Source organism: Eschrichtius robustus, unplaced genomic scaffold, assembly GCF_028021215.1.
Source record: "Eschrichtius robustus isolate mEscRob2 unplaced genomic scaffold, mEscRob2.pri scaffold_26, whole genome shotgun sequence".
NCBI classification, from domain to species: Eukaryota; Metazoa; Chordata; class Mammalia; order Artiodactyla; family Eschrichtiidae; genus Eschrichtius; species Eschrichtius robustus.
In genome coordinates, this window is record NW_027175249.1 from 6641870 (window position 1) to 6659204 (window position 17335).

Sequence of the window (17335 nt, forward strand, 5' to 3'; positions counted from 1 at the left end):
ATGGCCGTGTCATCACAATGCCCCATGACCCCTGTCATTACAATGCTCCATGGCCCCTATCATCCCAGTGCTCCATGATATCTTTCTTCACAATACTACATGACCACTGTCTTCACAATGCCCCATGACACCTGTCTTCACATTTCGCCATGGCCCTTGTCATCGCAATGCTCCATGAACCGTGTCATCACAATATTCCAGGACACTTTTCGTCACAATGATCCTTGACCACATTCATCTGAATACTCCATGGCCTATGTATTCACAATTTTTCATGGCCCCTGAAATCTCATTGCTCCATGTTCCCTTTCTAACAATGCTCCATGACCACTGTCAACACATTGTCCCATGACGCCTGTCATCACAATGCTCTATGGCCCCTTTCATCACTATGCTCCATGATCCCTGTCATCAAATATTCTAGAACAATTGTCATCACAATGCTCCAATACCCCTGTAATCACAATGCTCCATTCCCGTATTTTCACAGTGCTACAGAATTCTGGTCATCACAATATTCCATAACCGTGTCATCACAATGCTCTATGACCCCTGACATAACAATGCTCCACGACAATTGTCATCACAATGATCCATGACCTCATTCATCACAATGCTTCATGACCACTGTCATCACAATGCTCGATGAACTTTGTCATCACAATGCTCCATGCCGTTGTCATCAGAATGCTCCTTGGCCCCTCTAATCACAATGGTCCATGCCCTTTTTATCACAATGCTCCAGAATTCTTGTCATCATAATGTTCCATGGCCGTGACATCATAATGCCCCATGACCCCTGTCATCACAATGCTCCAAGGCCCCTGTCATCCCAGTGCTCCATGATATCTTTCTTCACAATTCTAGAGGACCACTGTCATCACAATGCCCCATGACACCTGTCTTCACATTTCGCCATGGCCATTGTCATCGCAATGCTCCATGAACCGTGTCATCACAATATTCCAGGACACTTTTCGTCACAATGATCCTTGACCACATTCATCTGAATACTCCATGGCCTATGTATTCGCAATTTTTCATGGCCCCTGAAATCAAATTGCTCCATGTTCTCTTTCTAACAATGTTCCATGACCACTGTCAACACAATGTCCCATGACGCCTGTCAACACAATGCTCCAAGGCCCCTTTCATCACTATGCCCCATGATCCCTGTCTTCACAATGTTCTAAACAATTGTCATCAAAATGCTCCATGACACCTGTAATCACAATGCTCCATTCCCTTTTCATCACAGTGCTACAGAATTCTGGTCATCACAATATTCCATAACCGTGTCATCACAATGCTCTATGACCCTGACATAACAATGCTCCACGACAATTGTCATCACAATGATCCATGACCTCATTCATCACAATGCTTCATGACCACTGTCATCACAATTCTCGATGACCCTTGTCATCACAATGCTCCATGCCGTTGTCATCAGAATGCTCCTTGGCCCCTCTAATCACAATGGTCCATGCCCATTTTATCACAATGCTCCAGAATTCTTGTCATCATAATGTTCCATGGCCGTGTCATCACAAAGCCCCATGACCCCTGTCATCACAATGTTCCATGGCCCCTTTCATCCCAGTGCTCCATGATATCTTTCTTCACAATTCTAGATGACCACTGTTATCACAATGCCCCATGACACCTGTCTTCACATTTCGCCATGGCACTTGTCATCGCAATGCTCCATGAACCGTGTCATCACAATATTCCAGGACACTTTTCGTCACAATGATCCTTGACCACATTCATCTGAATACTTCATGGCCTATGTATTCGCAATTTTTCATGGCCCCTGAAATCAAATTGCTCCATGTTCTCTTTCTAACAATGCTCCATGACCACTGTCAACACAATGTCCCATGACGCCTGTCAAAAAATGCTCCATGGCCCCTTTCATCACTATGCCCCATGATCCCTGTCTTCACAATGTTCTAAACAATTGTCATCAAAATGCTCCATGACCCCTGTAATCACAATGCTCCATTCCCTTTTCATCACAGTGCTACAGAATTCTGGTCATCACAATATTCCATAACCGTGTCATCACAATGCTCTATGACCCGTGTCATCACAATGCTCCACGACACTTGTCATCACAATGCTCGATGACGCTTGTCATCACAATGCTCCATGCAGTTGTCATCAGAATGCTCCTTGGCCCCTCTAATCACAATGGTCCATGCCATGTTTTCACAATGCTCCAGAATTCTTGTCATCATAATGTTCCATGGCCGTGTCATCACAATGCCCCATGACCCCTGTCATCACAATGCTCCATGGCCCCTGTCATCCCAGTGCTCCATGATATCTTTCTTCACAATACTACATGACCACTGTCTTCACAATGCCCCATGACACCTGTCTTCACATTTCGCCATGGCCCTTGTCATCGCAATGCTCCATGAACCTTGTCATCACAATATTCCAGGACACTTTTCGTCACAATGATCCTTGACCACATTCATCTGAATACTCCATGGCCTATGTATTCACAATTTTTCATGGCCCCTGAAATCAAATTGCTCCATTTTCCCTTTCTAACAATGCTCCATGATCACTGTCAACACATTGTCCCATGACGCCTGTCATCACAATGCTCCATGGCCCCTTTCATCACTATGCTCCATGATCCCTGTCATCAAATATTCTAGAACAATTGTCATCACAATGCTCCAATACCCCTGTAATCACAATGCTCCATTCCCGTATTTTCACAGTGCTACAGAATTCTGGTCATCACAATATTCCATAACCGTGTCATCACAATGCTCTATGACCCCTGACATAACAATGCTCCACGACAATTGTCATCACAATGATCCATGACTTCATTCATCACAATGCTTCATGACCACTGTCATCACAATGCTCGATGAACTTTGTCATCACAATGCTCCATGCCGTTGTCATCAGAATGCTCCTTGGCCCCTCTAGTCACAATGGTCCATGCCCTTTTTATCACAATGCTCCAGAATTCTTGTCATCATAATGTTCCATGGCCGTGACATCATAATGCCCCATGACCCCTGTCATCACAATGCTCCAAGGCCCCTGTCATCCCAGTGCTCCATGATATCTTTCTTCACAATTCTAGAGGACCACTGTCATCACAATGCCCCATGACACCTGTCTTCACATTTCGCCATGGCCATTGTCATCGCAATGCTCCATGAACCGTGTCATCACAATATTCCAGGACAGTTTTCGTCACAATGATCCTTGACCACATTCATCTGAATACTCCATGGCCTATGTATTCGCAATTTTTCATGGCCCCTGAAATCAAATTGCTCCATGTTCTCTTTCTAACAATGTTCCATGACCACTGTCAACACAATGTCCCATGACGCCTGTCAACACAATGCTCCAAGGCCCCTTTCATCACTATGTCCCATGATCCCTGTCTTCACAATGTTCTAAACAATTGTCATCAAAATGCTCCATGACACCTGTAATCACAATGCTCCATTCCCTTTTCATCACAGTGCTACAGAATTCTGGTCATCACAATATTCCATAACCGTGTCATCACAATGCTCTATGACCCTGACATAACAATGCTCCACGACAATTGTCATCACAATGATCCATGACCTCATTCATCACAATGCTTCATGACCACTGTCATCACAAGGCTCGATGACCTTGTCATCACAATGCTCCATGCCGTTGTCATCAGAATGCTCCTTGGCCCCTCTAATCACAATGGTCCATGCCCTTTTTATCACAATGCTCCAGAATTCTTGTCATCATAATGTTCCATGGCCGTGTCATCACAATGCCCCATGACCCCTGTCATCACAATGCTCCATGGCCCCTGTCATCCCAGTGCTCCATGATATCTTTCTTCACAATACTACATGACCACTGTCTTCACAATGCCACATGACACCTGTCTTCACATTTCGCCATGGCCCTTGTCATCGCAATGCTCCATGAACCTTGTCATCACAATATTCCAGGACACTTTTCGTCACAATAATCCTTGACGACATTCATCTGAATACTCCATGGCCTATGTATTTACAAATTTTCATGTCCCCTGAAATCACTTTGATCCATGTTCCCTTTCTAACAATGCTCCATGAACATTGTCATCACATTGTCCCATGACGCCTGTCATCACAATGCTCCATGGCCACTTTCATCACTATGCTCCATGATCCCTGTCTTCACAAAGTTCTAGAACAATTGTCATCAAAATGCTCCATGACCCCTGTAATCACAATGCTCCATTCCCTTTTCATCACAGTGCTACAGAATTCTGGTCATCACAATATTCCATATCCGTGTCATCACAATGCTGTATGACCCCTGACATAACAATGCTCCACGACAATTGTCATCACAATGATCCATGACCTCATTCATCACAATGCTTCATGACCACTGTCATCACAATGCTCGATGACTCTTGTCATCACAATGCTCCATGCCATTGTCATCAGAATGCTCCTTGGCCCCTCTAATCACAATGGTCCATGCCCATTTTATCACAATGCTCCAGAATTCTTGTCATCATAATGTTCCATGGCCGTGTCATCACAAAGCCCCATGACCCCTGTCATCACAATGCTCCATGGCCCCTGTCATCCAAGGGCTCCATGATATCTTTCTCCACAATTCTAGAGGACCACTGTCATCACAATGCCCCATGACACCTGTCTTCACATTTCGCCATGGCCCTTGTCATCGCAATGCTCCATGAACCGTGTCATCACAATATTCCAGGACACTTTTCGTCACAATAATCCTTGACCACATTCATCTAAATACTCCATGGCCTATGTATTCACAATTTTTCATGGCCCCTGAAATCTAATTGCTCCATGTTCCCTTTCTAACAATGCTCCATGACCACTGTCAACACAATGTCCCATGACGCCTGTCATCACAATGCTCCATGGCCCCTTTCATCACTATGCTCCATGATCCCTGTCATCACAATGTTCTAGAACAATTGTGAACACAATGCTCCATGAACCCTGTAATCACAATGCTCCATTCCCTTTTCATCACAGTGCTACAGAATTCTGGTCATCACAATATTCCATAACCGTGTCATCACAATGCACTATGACACCTGTCATCACAATGCTCCACGACACTTGTCATCACAATGCTCGATGACGCTTGTCATCACAATGCTCCATGCCGTTGTCATCAGAATGCTCCTTGGCCCCTCTAATCACAATGGTCCATGCCATGTTTTCACAATGCTCCAGAATTCTTGTCATCATAATGTTCCATGGCCGTGTCATCACAATGCCCCATGACCCCTGTCATCACAATGCTCCATGGCCCCTGTCATCCCAGTGCTCCATGATATCTTTCTTCACAATACTACATGACCACTGTCTTCACAATGCCCCATGACACCTGTCTTCACATTTCGCCATGGCCCTTGTCATCGCAATGCTCCATGAACCGTGTCATCACAATATTCCAGGACACTTTTCGTCACAATGATCCTTGACCACATTCATCTGAATACTCCATGGCCTATGTATTCACAATTTGTCATGGCCCCTGAAATCTAATTGCTCCATGTTCCCTTTCTAACAATGCTCCATGACCACTGTCAACACATTGTCCCATGACGCCTGTCATCACAATGCTCCATGGCCCCTTTCATCACTATGCTCCATGATCCCTGTCTTCACAATGTTGTAGAACAATTGTCATCACAATGCTCCATGACCCCTGTAATCACAATGCTCCATTCCCTTTTCATCACAGTGCTACAGAATTCTGGTCATCACAATATTCCATAACCATGTCATCACAATGCTCTATGACCCCTGTCATCACAATGCTCCACGACACTTGTCATCACAATGATCCATGACCACATTCATCACAATGCTTCATGACCACTGTCATCACAATGCTCGATGACCCTTGTCATCAAAATGCTCCATGCAGTTGTCATCAGAATGCTCCTTGGCCCCTCTAATCACAATTGTCCATGACCTTTTTATCACAATGCTCCAAAATTCTTGTCATCATAAGGTTCTATGGCCGTGTCATCACAATGCCCCATGACCCCTGTCATCACAATGCTCCATGGCCCCTGTCATCCCTGTCCTCCATGATATCTTTCTTCACAATTCTAGATGACCACTGTAATCACAATGCCCCATGACACCTGTCTTCACATTTCACCATGGCCCTTGTCATCGCAATGCTCCATGAACCGTGTCATCACAATATTCCAGGACACTTTTCGTCACAATGATCCTTGACCACATTCATCTGAATACTCCATGGACTATGTATTCACAATTGTTCATGGCCCCTGAAATCAAATTGCTCCATGTTCCCTTTCTAACAATGCTCCATAATCACTGTCAACAAAATGTCCCATGATGCCTGTCATCACAATGCTCCATGGCCCCTTTCATCACTATGCTCCATAATCCCTGTCATCACAATGTTCTAGAACAATTGTCAACACAATGCTCCATGACCCCTGTAATCACAATGCTCCATTCCCTTTTCATCACAGTGCTACAGAATTCTGGTCATCACAATATTCCATAACCGAGTCATCACAATGCTCTATGACCCCTGTCATCACAATGTTCCACGACACTTGTCATCACAATGATCCATGACCACATTCATCACAATGCTTCATGACCACTGTCATCACAATGCTCGATGACCCTTGTCATCACAATGCTCCATGCCGTTGTCATCAGAATGCTCCTTGGCCCCTGTAATCACAATGGTCCATGCCCTTTTTATCACAATGCTCCAGAATTCTTGTCATCATAATGTTCCATGGCCGTGTCATCACAATGCCCCATGACCCCTGTCATCACAATGTTCCATGGCCCCTGTCATCCAAGTGCTCCATGATATCTTTCTTCACAATTCTAGATGACCACTGTCATCACAATGCCCCATGACACCTGTCTTCACATTTCGCCATGGCCCTTGTCATCGCAATGCTCCATGAACCGTGTCATCACAATATTCCAGGACAATTTTCGTCACAATGATCCTGACCAAATTCATCTGAATACTCCATGGCGCATGTATTCGCAATTTTTCATGGCCCCTGAAATAAAATTGCTCCATGTTCCCTTTCTAACAATGCTCCATGGCCACTGTCAACACAATGTCCCATGACGCCTGTCAACACAATGCTCCATTGCCCCTTTCATCACTATGCTCCATGATTCCTGTCATCACAATGTTCTAGAACAATTGTCATCACAATGCTCCATGACCCCTGTAATCACAATGCTCCATGCCCTTTTCATCACTGTGCTACAGAATACTGGTCATCACAACATTCCATAATCGTGTCATCACAATGCTCTATGGCCCTGTCATCACAATGCTCCACGACACTTGTCATCACAATGATGCATGACCACATTCATCACAATGCTTCTTGACCACTGTCATCACAATGCTCGATGACCCTTGTCATCACAATGCTCCATGCCGTTGTCATCAGAATGCTCCTTGGCCCCTCTAATCACAATGGTCCATGACCTTTTTATCACAATGCTCCAGAATTCTTGTCATCATAATGTGCCATGGCCGTGTCATCACAATGCCCCATGACCCCTGTCATCACAATGCTCCATGGCCCCTGTCATCCCAGTGCCCCATGATATCTTTCTTCACAATTCTAGATGACCACTGTCATCACAATGCCCCATGACCCCTGTCATCACAATGCCCCATGACACCTGTCTTCACATTTCGCCATGGCCCTTGTCATCGCAATGCTCCATGAACCTTGTCATCACAATATTCCAGGACACTTTTCGTCACAATAATCCTTGACGACATTCATCTTAATACTCCATGGCCTATGTATTTACAAATTTTCATGTCCCCTGAAATCACTTTGATCCATGTTCCCTTTCTAACAATGCTCCATGACCATTGTCATCACATTGTCCCATGACGCCTGTCATCACAATGCTCCATGGCCCCTTTCATCACTATGCTCCATGATCCCTGTCTTCACAATGTTCTAGAACAATTGTCATCACAATGCTCCATGACCCCTGTAATCACAATGCTCCATTCCCTTTTCATCACAGTGCTACAGAATTCTGGTCATCACAATATTCCATATCCGTGTCATCACAATGCTCTATGACCCCTGACATAACAATGCTCCACGACAATTGTCATCACAATGATCCATGACCTCATTCATCACAATGCTTCATGACCACTGTCATCACAATGCTCGATGACCTTGTCATCACAATGCTCCATGCTGTTGTCATCAGAATGCTCCTTGGCCCCTCTAATCACAATGATCCATGTCCTTTTTATCACAATGCTCCAGAATTCTTGTCATCATAATGTTCCTTGGCCGTGTCATCATAATGCCCCATGAACCCTGTCATCACAATGCTCCAAGGCCCCTGTCATCCCAGTGCTCCATGATATCTTTCTTCACAATTCTAGAGGACCACTGTCATCACAATGCCCCATGACACCTGTCTTCACATTTCTCCATGGCCATTGTCATCGCAATGCTCCATGAACCGTGTCATCACAATATTCCAGGACACTTTTCGTCACAATGATCCTTGACCACATTCATCTGAATACTCCATGGCCTATGTATTCGCAATTTTTCATGGCCCCTGAAATCAAATTGCTCCATGTTCTCTTTCTAACAATGTTCCATGACCACTGTCAAAACAATGTCCCATGACGCCTGTCAACACAATGCTCCAAGGCCCCTTTCATCACTATGCCCCATGATACCTGTCTTCACAATGTTCTAAACAATTGTCATCAAAATGCTCCATGACACCTGTAATCACAATGCTCCATTCCCTTTTCATCACAGTGCTACAGAATTCTGGTCATCACAATATTCCATAACCGTGTCATCACAATGCTCTATGACCCTGACATAACAATGCTCCACGACAATTGTCATCACAATGATCCATGACCTCATTCATCACAATGCTTCATGACCACTGTCATCACAATGCTCGATGACCCTTGTCATCACAATGCTCCATGCCGTTGTCATCAGAATGCTCCTTGGCCCCTCTAATCACAATGGTCCATGCCCATTTTATCACAATGCTCCAGAATTCTTGTCATCATAATGTTCCATGGCCGTGTCATCACAAAGCCCCATGACCCCTGTCATCACAATGTTCCATGGCCCCTTTCATCCCAGTGCTCCATGATATCTTTCTTCACAATTCTAGATGACCACTGTTATCACAATGCCCCATGACACCTGTCTTCACATTTCGCCATGGCACTTGTCATCGCAATGCTCCATGAACCGTGTCATCACAATATTCCAGGACACTTTTCGTCACAATGATCCTTGACCACATTCATCTGAATACTTCATGGCCTATGTATTCGCAATTTTTCATGGCCCCTGAAATCAAATTGCTCCATGTTCTCTTTCTAACAATGCTCATTGACCACTGTCAACACAATGTCCCATGACGCCTGTCAAAAAATGCTCCATGGCCCCTTTCATCACTATGCCCCATGATCCCTGTCTTCACAATGTTCTAAACAATTGTCATCAAAATGCTCCATGACCCCTGTAATCACAATGCTCCATTCCCTTTTCATCACAGTGCTACAGAATTCTGGTCATCACAATATTCCATAACCGTGTCATCACAATGCTCTATGACCCGTGTCATCACAATGCTCCACGACACTTGTCATCACAATGCTCGATGACGCTTGTCATCACAATGCTCCATGCCGTTGTCATCAGAATGCTCCTTGGCACCTCTAATCACAATGGTCCATGCCATGTTTATCACAATGCTCCAGAATTCTTGTCATCATAATGTTCCATGGCCGTGTCATCACAATGCCCCATGACCCCTGTCATCACAATGCTCCATGGCCCCTGTCATCCCAGTGCTCCATGATATCTTTCTTCACAATACTACATGACCACTGTCTTCACAATGCCCCATGACACCTGTCTTCACATTTCGCCATGGCCCTTGTCATCGCAATGCTCCATGAACCGTGTCATCACAATATTCCAGGACACTTTTCGTCACAATGATCCTTGACCACATTCATCTGAATACTCCATGGCCTATGTATTCACAATTTTTCATGGCCCCTGAAATCTCATTGCTCCATGTTCCCTTTCTAACAATGCTCCATGACCACTGTCAACACATTGTCCCATGACGCCTGTCATCACAATGCTCCATGGCCCCTTTCATCACTATGCTCCATGATCCCTGTCATCAAATATTCTAGAACAATTGTCATCACAATGCTCCAATACGCCTGTAATCACAATGCTCCATTCCCGTTTTTTCACAGTGCTACAGAATTCTGGTCATCACAATATTCCATAACCGTGTCATCACAATGCTCTATGACCCCTGACATAACAATGCTCCACGACAATTGTCATCACAATGATCCATGACCTCATTCATCACAATGCTTCATGACCACTGTCATCACAATGCTCGATGAACTTTGTCATCACAATGCTCCATGCCGTTGTCATCAGAATGCTCCTTGGCCCCTCTAATCACAATGGTCCATGCCATGTTTTCACAATGCTCCAGAATTCTTGTCATCATAATGTTCCATGGCCGTGTCATCACAATGCCCCATTACCCCAGTCATCACAATGCTCCATGGCCCCTGTCATCCCAGTGCTCCATGATATCTTTCTTCACAATACTACATGACCACTGTCTTCACAATGCCCCATGACACCTGTCTTCACATTTCGCCATGGCCCTTGTCATCGCAATGCTCCATGAACCGTGTCATCACAATATTCCAGGACACTTTTCGTCACAATGATCCTTGACCACATTCATCTGAATACTCCATGGCCTATGTATTCACAATTTGTCATGGCCCCTGAAATCTAATTGCTCCATGTTCCCTTTCTAACAATGCTCCATGACCACTGTCAACACATTGTCCCATGACGCCTGTCATCACAATGCTCCATGGCCCCTTTCATCACTATGCTCCATGATCCCTGTCTTCACAATGTTGTAGAACAATTGTCATCACAATGCTCCATGACCCCTGTAATCACAATGCTCCATTCCCTTTTCATCACAGTGCTACAGAATTCTGGTCATCACAATATTCCATAACGGTGTCATCACAATGCTCTATGACCCCTGTCATCACAATGCTCTACGACACTTGTCATCACAATGATCCATGACCACATTCATCACAATGCTCTATGACCCCTGTCATCACAATGCTCCACGACAATTGTCATCACAATGATCCATGACCTCATTCATCACAATGCTTCATGACCACTGTCATCACAATGCTCGATGACTCTTGTCATCACAATGCTCCATGCCGTTGTCATCAGAATGCTCCTTGGCCCCTCTAATCACAATGGTCCATGCCCATTTTATCACAATGCTCCAGAATTCTTGTCATCATAATGTTCCATGGCCGTGTCATCACAAAGCCCCATGACCCCTGTCATCACAATGCTCCATGGCCCCTGTCATCCAAGGGCTCCATGATATCTTTCTCCACAATTCTAGAGGACCACTGTCATCACAATGCCCCATGACACCTGTCTTCACATTTCGCCATGGCCCTTGTCATCGCAATGCTCCATGAACCGTGTCATCACAATATTCCAGGACACTTTTCGTCACAATGATCCTTGACCACATTCATCTAAATACTCCATGGCCTATGTATTCACAATTTTTCATGGCCCCTGAAAACTAATTGCTCCATGTTCCCTTTCTAACAATGCTCCATGACCACTGTCAACACAATGTCCCATGACGCCTGTCATCACAATGCTCCATGGCCCCTTTCATCACTATGCTCCATGATCCCTGTCTTCACAATGTTCTAGAACAATTGTCATCACAATGCTCCATGACCCCTGTAATCACAATGCTCCATTCCCTTTTCATCACAGTGCTACAGAATTCTGGTCATCACAATATTCCATAACCGTGTCATCACAATGCACTATGACACCTGTCATCACAATGCTCCACGACACTTGTCATCACAATGCTCGATGACGCTTGTCATCACAATGCTCCATGCCGTTGTCATCAGAATGCTCCTTGGCCCCTCTAATCACAATGGTCCATGCCATGTTTTCACAATGCTCCAGAATTCTTGTCATCATAATGTTCCATGGCCGTGTCATCACAATGCCCCATGACCCATGTCATCACAATGCTCCATGGCCCCTGTCATCCCAGTGCTCCATGATATCTTTCTTCACAATACTACATGACCACTGTCTTCACAATGCCCCATGACACCTGTCTTCACATTTCGCCATGGCCCTTGTCATCGCAATGCTCCATGAACCGTGTCATCACAATATTCCAGGACACTTTTCGTCACAATGATCCTTGACCACATTCATCTGAATACTCCATGGCCTATGTATTCACAATTTGTCATGGCCCCTGAAATCTAATTGCTCCATGTTCCCTTTCTAACAATGCTCCATGACCACTGTCAACACATTGTCCCATGACGCCTGTCATCACAATGCTCCATGGCCCCTTTCATCACTGTGCTCCATGATCCCTGTCTTCACAATGTTGTAGAACAATTGTCATCACAATGCTCCATGACCCCTGTAATCACAATGCTCCATTCCCTTTTCATCACAGTGCTACAGAATTCTGGTCATCACAATATTCCATAACCATGTCATCACAATGCTCTATGACCCCTGTCATCACAATGCTCCACGACACTTGTCATCACAATGATCCATGACCACATTCATCACAATGCTTCATGACCACTGTCATCACAATGCTCGATGACCCTTGTCATCAAAATGCTCCATGCAGTTGTCATCAGAATGCTCCTTGGCCCCTCTAATCACAATTGTCCATGACATTTTTATCACAATGCTCCAAAATTCTTGTCATCATAATGTTCTATGGCCGTGTCATCACAATGCCCCATGACCCCTGTCATCACAACGCTCCATGGCCCCTGTCATCCCTGTCCTCCATGATATCTTTCTTCACAATTCTAGATGACCACTGTAATCACAATGCCCCATGACACCTGTCTTCACATTTCACCATGGCCCTTGTCATCGCAATGCTCCATGAACCGTGTCATCACAATATTCCAGGACACTTTTCGTCACAATGATCCTTGACCACATTCATCTGAATACTCCATGGACTATGTATTCACAATTGTTCATGGCCCCTGAAATCAAATTGCTCCATGTTCCCTTTCTAACAATGCTCCATAATCACTGTCAACAAAATGTCCCATGATGCCTGTCATCACAATGCTCCATGGCCCCTTTCATCACTATGCTCCATAATCCCTGTCATCACAATGTTCTAGAACAATTGTCAACACAATGCTCCATGACCCCTGTAATCACAATGCTCCATTCCCTTTTCATCACAGTGCTACAGAATTCTGGTCATCAAAATATTCCATAACCATGTCATCACAATGCTCTATGACCCCTGTCATCACAATGTTCCACGACACTTGTCATCACAATGATCCATGACCACATTCATCACAATGCTTCATGACCACTGTCATCACAATGCTCGATGACCCTTGTCATCACAATGCTCCATGCCGTTGTCATCAGAATGCTCCTTGGCCCCTGTAATCACAATGGTCCATGCCCTTTTTATCACAATGCTCCAGAATTCTTGTCATCATAATGTTCCATGGCCGTGTCATCACAATGCCCCATGACCCCTGTCATCACAATGTTCCATGGCCCCTGTCATCCAAGTGCTCCATGATATCTTTCTTCACAATTCTAGATGACCACTGTCATCACAATGCCCCATGACACCTGTCTTCACATTTCGCCATGGCCCTTGTCATCGCAATGCTCCATGAACCGTGTCATCACAATATTCCAGGACAATTTTCGTCACAATGATCCTGACCAAATTCATCTGAATACTCCATGGCGCATGTATTCGCAATTTTTCATGGCCCCTGAAATAAAATTGCTCCATGTTCCCTTTCTAACAATGCTCCATGGCCACTGTCAACACAATGTCCCATGACGCCTGTCAACACAATGCTCCATTGCCCCTTTCATCACTATGCTCCATGATTCCTGTCATCACAATGTTTTAGAACAATTGTCATCACAATGCTCCATGACCCCTGTAATCACAATGCTCCATGCCCTTTTCATCACTGTGCTACAGAATACTGGTCATCACAACATTCCATAATCGTGTCATCACAATGCTCTATGGCCCTGTCATCACAATGCTCCACGACACTTGTCATCACAATGATGCATGACCACATTCATCACAATGCTTCTTGACCACTGTCATCACAATGCTCGATGACCCTTGTCATCACAATGCTCCATGCCGTTGTCATCAGAATGCTCCTTGGCCCCTCTAATCACAATGGTCCATGACCTTTTTATCACAATGCTCCAGAATTCTTGTCATCATAATGTTCCATGGCCGTGTCATCACAATGCCCCATGACCCCTGTCATCACAATGCTCCATGGCCCCTGTCATCCCAGTGCCCCATGATATCTTTCTTCACAATTCTAGATGACCACTGTCATCACAATGCCCCATGACCCCTGTCATCACAATGCCCCATGACACCTGTCTTCACATTTCGCCATGGCCCTTGTCATCGCAATGCTCCATGAACCTTGTCATCACAATATTCCAGGACACTTTTCGTCACAATAATCCTTGACGACATTCATCTTAATACTCCATGGCCTATGTATTTACAAATTTTCATGTCCCCTGAAATCACTTTGATCCATGTTCCCTTTCTAACAATGCTCCATGACCATTGTCATCACATTGTCCCATGACGCCTGTCATCACAATGCTCCATGGCCCCTTTCATCACTATGCTCCATGATCCCTGTCTTCACAATGTTCTAGAACAATTGTCATCACAATGCTCCATGACCCCTGTAATCACAATGCTCCATTCCCTTTTCATCACAGTGCTACAGAATTCTGGTCATCACAATATTCCATAACCGTGTCATCACAATGCTCTATGACCCTGACATAACAATGCTCCACGACAATTGTCATCACAATGATCCATGACCTCATTCATCACAATGCTTCATGACCACTGTCATCACAATGCTCGATGACCCTTGTCATCACAATGCTCCATGCCGTTGTCATCAGAATGCTCCTTGGCCCCTCTAATCACAATGGTCCATGCCCATTTTATCACAATGCTCCAGAATTCTTGTCATCATAATGTTCCATGGCCGTGTCATCACAAAGCCCCATGACCCCTGTCATCACAATGTTCCATGGCCCCTTTCATCCCAGTGCTCCATGATATCTTTCTTCACAATTCTAGATGACCACTGTTATCACAATGCCCCATGACACCTGTCTTCACATTTCGCCATGGCACTTGTCATCGCAATGCTCCATGAACCGTGTCATCACAATATTCCAGGACACTTTTCGTCACAATGATCCTTGACCACATTCATCTGAATACTTCATGGCCTATGTATTCGCAATTTTTCATGGCCCCTGAAATCAAATTGCTCCATGTTCTCTTTCTAACAATGCTCCATGACCACTGTCAACACAATGTCCCATGACGCCTGTCAAAAAATGCTCCATGGCCCCTTTCATCACTATGCCCCATGATCCCTGTCTTCACAATGTTCTAAACAATTGTCATCAAAATGCTCCATGACCCCTGTAATCACAATGCTCCATTCCCTTTTCATCACAGTGCTACAGAATTCTGGTCATCACAATATTCCATAACCGTGTCATCACAATGCTCTATGACCCGTGTCATCACAATGCTCCACGACACTTGTCATCACAATGCTCGATGACGCTTGTCATCACAATGCTCCATGCAGTTGTCATCAGAATGCTCCTTGGCACCTCTAATCACAATGGTCCATGCCATGTTTATCACAATGCTCCAGAATTCTTGTCATCATAATGTTCCATGGCCGTGTCATCACAATGCCCCATGACCCCTGTCATCACAATGCTCCATGGCCCCTGTCATCCCAGTGCTCCATGATATCTTTCTTCACAATACTACATGACCACTGTCTTCACAATGCCCCATGACACCTGTCTTCACATTTCGCCATGGCCCTTGTCATCGCAATGCTCCATGAACCGTGTCATCACAATATTCCAGGACACTTTTCGTCACAATGATCCTTGACCACATTCATCTGAATACTCCATGGCCTATGTATTCACAATTTTTCATGGCCCCTGAAATCTCATTGCTCCATGTTCCCTTTCTAACAATGCTCCATGACCACTGTCAACACATTGTCCCATGACGCCTGTCATCACAATGCTCTATGGCCCCTTTCATCACTATGCTCCATGATCCCTGTCATCAAATGTTCTAGAACAATTGTCATCACAATGCTCCAATACCCCTGTAATCACAATGCTCCATTCCCGTATTTTCACAGTGCTACAGAATTCTGGTCATCACAATATTCCATAACCGTGTCATCACAATGCTCTATGACCCCTGACATAACAATGCTCCACGACAATTGTCATCACAATGATCCATGACCTCATTCATCACAATGCTTCATGACCACTGTCATCACAATGCTCGATGAACTTTGTCATCACAATGCTCCATGCCGTTGTCATCAGAATGCTCCTTGGCCCCTCTAATCACAATGGTCCATGCCCTTTTTATCACAATGCTCCAGAATTCTTGTCATCATAATGTTCCATGGCCGTGACATCATAATGCCCCATGACCCCTGTCATCACAATGCTCCAAGGCCCCTGTCATCCCAGTGCTCCATGATATCTTTCTTCACAATTCTAGAGGACCACTGTCATCACAATGCCCCATGACACCTGTCTTCACATTTCGCCATGGCCATTGTCATCGCAATGCTCCATGAACCGTGTCATCACAATATTCCAGGACACTTTTCGTCACAATGATCCTTGACCACATTCATCTGAATACTCCATGGCCTATGTATTCGCAATTTTTCATGGCCCCTGAAATCAAATTGCTCCATGTTCTCTTTCTAACAATGTTCCATGACCACTGTCAACACAATGTCCCATGACGCCTGTCAACACAATGCTCCAAGGCCCCTTTCATCACTATGCCCCATGATCCCTGTCTTCACAATGTTCTAAACAATTGTCATCAAAATGCTCCATGACACCTGTAATCACAATGCTCCATTCCCTTTTCATCACAGTGCTACAGAATTCTGGTCATCACAATATTCCATAAACGTGTCATCACAATGCTCTATGACCCTGACATAACAATGCTCC